The sequence below is a fragment of the Alexandromys fortis genome, unplaced genomic scaffold, assembly GCF_014885135.2.
Source record: "Alexandromys fortis isolate MF-2015 unplaced genomic scaffold, M_Fortis_MF-2015_v1.1 scaffold_1, whole genome shotgun sequence".
Taxonomy (NCBI): Eukaryota; Metazoa; Chordata; class Mammalia; order Rodentia; family Cricetidae; genus Alexandromys; species Alexandromys fortis.
In genome coordinates this window covers 19,824,803-19,829,693 of record NW_026067927.1, presented here as the reverse complement: position 1 = coordinate 19,829,693, position 4,891 = coordinate 19,824,803, and the positions used below count along the sequence as shown (strand labels likewise).

General features: G+C 45.3%; 1 pseudogene; it reads right to left on the bottom strand.

Moving 5' to 3' along the window:
- Window positions 1–468: 468 nt before the first annotated feature.
- On the bottom strand, window positions 469–885 carry LOC126502670 (40S ribosomal protein S15a-like; annotated as a pseudogene).
- Between the last annotated feature and the right edge of the window lie 4,006 nt (window positions 886–4,891).

The window sequence follows — 4,891 nt, the reverse complement described above, 5'->3', positions numbered from 1 at the left end:
GTCTTGGTTTTCACCTCCTTATCTTTTTCAGTCACTGCTCTGATGCATCCTCCCTACTGTATCTCATATTTTCCTATTTTTCCCTTTCCTGCCCTCCTCATCCCCCCTTTTCTATCCTTTACCACTCATAGGACATTTTGCCATAACAACCAACTTGCCAGTTTACTCTCAGTACTCCCTACTAGTCTGTAAATTTCTTCATGGATAGAGTCTTGCCCTGTTAGGCCTTCTATTTTCAGAACCATGACTAGTGTTTGCACTTAGTAATAGGTAGTCAGAATGTATATGATTGACGGAAATAGTGAGTGAAAAATGGGAGGCTGTGCTTTATCAGCCGATGAATGAATTGGTGTGGGGAAGAAATTACAAATTTGGAAATGATTAGAGGGGTCAAGGAGAAACCTATCATATCAAAAGTGTTTCCACGACTTGAACTTATTTTTTTTCACAGTCCATAAAGGCCCTTTATTTATGTTTTACATCTCTAGAAAAAGAATCCCAGGATTTTCCCTCCTGTGTGCTTTCGTCTTGCCTCTTCATGGTCCATGATGCCAGCTGAGGTGGTCAGTACAATGAAGCCAAACTGACGGAATGGGAACAGATTGTTCTCCCATTTTCCTAGGTCTTTGAGTTGCACATCAAATCTAGGGCTTATCACTCCACACTTGTTCAACCTGCCGGTGAGGTTCACGACGATCTTCCCAGCTCTGTGGTCGTCAATGATTTCAAATTCACCAATGTGAATTTCATCATCATGGTTAGGAACCAAACGATGACTTTGGAGCAGGGCCTGATGAGGACCTGGCGTTTGCCTCTCTTCTCTGCATTGTTGATGCTCTTGAGAGCATGGGCCAGGATGTTCATGCGCACCATGGTGGCGGCGCGGGAAGATGGCCGAAAGAGCTTGAACTTATTTTTATTTTACTTTAAAAGTGAGCTTATTTGATGTTGTGTCTGCTTAAACTGTTGTCTTCTTCAGTTATGTCCAGGTTTAGTAGAACATAATTTGGTATTCCTTTTGATAATGATTAGATATCAAATGCTTAAGACAGTAGAAATGTGGAATAGGAGATTCAATCTTAACTCGCAGTGTCTGGAGTTCCCAGGTCAGAACCCACTGTGATGGGATGACCCCAAGAGATAGTAGACACCCTGGATTTGGGCCGCATCACTGTGATGCCACTGGTGTTACATAAACCTGAACCACAGACCTTTTTGAGTGATGATAGCAACCAGAGTTGCTAGTAAGGATGACATAGTCTGAAGTTGAGTTCCCAGCACTAAGAAGCCCTCAGTAAGTCTGAGTGCTGCCCTATGCCCAACCCCAAACCCAAAAGGAGGCTGGATATTGGCTGTCTCACCACCAACTGCGTCTTAACCCAATGATAAGAGCTGGGGAGTAGAGGTAGAAAATGCAGGGCTTGAGTTCCAACTCTGCCGCCAAAGTCAGTGCTTGCGTATTACTGTTCTTTGTCTGCAGACCCAGCTCTCTGTAGAATCCCTGGCTTGTGCATTGCCTCTGACAGGCCCCTAGTGTCTCACTCACTCACTATAGCATCTGGGGACTCAGGGAATTCTTGCTACTTAACCTAGGGACAGCAGAGTGTTTTCTGTGTAGTCTACTATTAATATGGTGACTAGGGCTCGGTCACTGGGTTTCACCTCTTATTTTGCTTTCTCCCTCAGTGCCACTTCCGAGAGCCCTAAAATCAAAACCCCAGCCTTCTTTCATAATGAAATCAAACAGAAGAGAGGAGTGACCCCCCCCCATGTCCTTATCTTCGGCCATTGGCCTTATTGTCCCTCACATCTATGCCAGCTCAGGGACCAACCCCTCAGCGTTCAGACTTTCCTCTTCATGACCATCTGCGCTCTGTGGCGCTATCTCTGGTTAGTTACCGAATTCCAGCCATTTGTTTAAGCGTAACTGTTGCCTGATGTGCTAATCATGGGCCAGACCCAGTGGGGCAAGTGGAAGGTTTCACAAGTCAGTGTTGGCTGGGACAGAGGACTGGGGAGGAGACTATTGTAAGCTTGATCAAGAATCTGGGCTTGCTGGCAGAGCTGTGGGGAACAACCGAAGGGACGCAGGCGGAGGAGCGATTCTGAAATTTTCTGCGGCTCCTGGAAGCCAGGTGTGAATAGGTTACTGTGGGTGATTGGCATGCGGGAATTGGCCCGTATGAGAGGTGTTGGGAGGAGGAACCTGGGAACTGTTTACTGCCTATAAGTTTTCAGCTCTCGAGGGTCTCACCTTCTAGAGCAGGGAGATGACAACGAATAGGCAGTCATACAGATGGGCAAGACACCGTGAGAGTGGTAGGCATGGGAGCAAACTAAAGCAGAGTAAAGCAAGGTGACACAACTCTAATAGGAGCTTCTCTCTGAGAAAGTGACAGCGATTCTGAGGTGTGAGTATTGGAGGACCTCGAGGGACAGAACCTCAGAGGCTCACAGCAGGAGATAGTTCAGTGTAGAGCATTGTTGGAGACATGGTTGTGAGGATGGGTGTCCCATTGTGGTCTGAAAGCCAGAGATGCAGAGGTGGGCAGGGCGGGGGGAGAGGAGCAGGGAGAGACAAGTTACTTTCTGAGTTAAGGATGTACGCTCCAAGGAAGATAAGCTCAAAACTGATACGTGTCTCAGGACCTTCACTCATATCCTGGAGACTGTGCAAAGTGCAAGGTGTATGTCACACCATTCTTAAACTGGGAGATGAGAAAACTAAGAATCTGACATCCTAAAAGGCACAGTTCTGGACACAGGGCATTAGATATGTGCTGTTGTCAAGAACATAGGCTCTGGGCCTCTTCTGGTACTACACTCTCATCCAGTATCATCTAAAAATCTTGCTTTAAAACAAAAATCTAAATATTTAGGCTTAGAATTGAAAGTCTTCCCAAACTGGGCTTCAGCTTGTCATACCAGACTTTAGTGAATTCATGGTCCTTGAGTTCTGTGCTTTTGGTTGTCATGGGAAATCACTGTACGGGATGCAGGATGATGATGTGAGGAGAATGATTGAGTGCCGTGGTGTCCAGAACTCAGAAGGGCCTGGAGACATGGCTCAGCAGTAAAAGATGCTTGCTTCTTTTGCAGGGGACTAGAGTCTGCTTTCCAGAACAGAACACATTTTGGGTGGCTCCTAAATGCTTGGAAGTAGGAAGTCAAGTGCCAGGAGATCTGACATACTTTCTGGCCTCTGAGGCACCTCTACCCATGTGTGTACACACACACACACACACACACACACACCCCATACGCATGTGTGCACATAAACATATACGCACACAATTAAAAATAAAATCTTGCAAACGTTTTAACTCTTTCCTTTCTTCCTCATTAGCAACTTGCAACATTATCTTCACTTCCTAAGTGGAAAAAAAAAAACAAGCAAAAACCAAAAATAAGTAGCTATTTCTCGAGCCATTCTGCGAAGAATGAGCAAATGTGAGCCAGGTGATTTTTGAATGCAGGGAAACCAGTTGCAGCCCCTTACCGTGTAATGGTCAGAGTTCAAGCACACACTCATTAATCATCGTCTTGCCTTGGCTTCTAGACATTTTTATAGTATTGCTGGAAACCGTGATTATAGTGATAATGTAATGTGCCAAAATTATAGTCAAATGGTATAAAAATTTAACGACATCAAGCACATGCTATTTAACAATGGTGGCTCTTTGTGTCCTGGGCCAATAGCGTGAAACATACTTTGGTTTCCTTGTATCTCCACTGAATTTAACAGGCTTTACCTGATTTGCACAGTGGCTTAATAAGTAGACCGGTTCTGGTTAAAAACCAGGTTTGAAGACGTTACAGTCGTTTAACTATATCCAGACGCCTCATACAAAAGGTATACAAGGCAGTCATTATCTTGAAAGCTTCATTTATTTTTTATTTTATATGTATATGTGAGGGCCTGCTTATATATATGTGTGGTGCACCATGTGTAGACGAGGTTGTTGGCTCTCTTGGAACTGGAGTTACAGATGATTGTGAGCAACTCTGGGAAAACAGAGTAAGGGATTATGTTAGAGACCGCCAGAGGTGGCCATTTTCTTGAGATGACCTTGATCATTGTGAAGAACTCCAAAGGGAGCAGATCAATGTCCAAGGTGACCTTGTCAGCGATATGTGGGTCCACAGTGGTGTGTGGGTCCTGGATAAAAGGAAAGAGAAGATTTTGAGGCTCATGGTCAAGGCCATGTTCAGTTGTACTCAAAGGAGCTGACATGCTCAGTCTCAGAAGAGTTCTCTTGGATTCTCAGCCATTGTTTCCATGCCGGTGGGTCAGAGGATGGAGTTTTAGGCCAAGATATGGGATCAAAGCGTGAAGTTATCCTCACCATAAAAAGGAACAGTCCTGTCTATCTAGGCCTGTGGGTTTAGGGTGCAATGGAAACCTTGTTTCTCTACATGGTCTAGGAAAATTTCTTTCAGAAAAGGACTCCCAGGGATAATCATTAGCCCAGCAAAATAGGCTTAACTGGCTTCCTGCAATACAGGAAGGGAGGCCGCTTGGACTGCGGAGGGAGGGTCTTAGTGGACATGGGAGACAGAGAGAGTTAATTACGAGGCTTTTGCTCTGTCCAGTGATTCTTAGAAGAGGAGGGATTCAGCCCTCCAAGTCGCTTGTAGTGAAACGTACTTTCAGGGGGAGGCGGGAGTTGCTGAGCTGGACCAGGCTATCTTTTGTAAGACATCAGCAGCCCTCCAAGAAGAGGGTCATTACACCGTGCTGGGGCGGCAGAGTGACCTTTGAAGAGGTACTTTACCTGCGCGCTTGGCAGTGGGCTTTATCTGCGTCTGTTATCACAATCTGGTTAATGGCAGGCCTGATATTTAGTGCCTCAGAGGAAAAGTGTAAAATGTCCCTGACATTTTGAAGAAA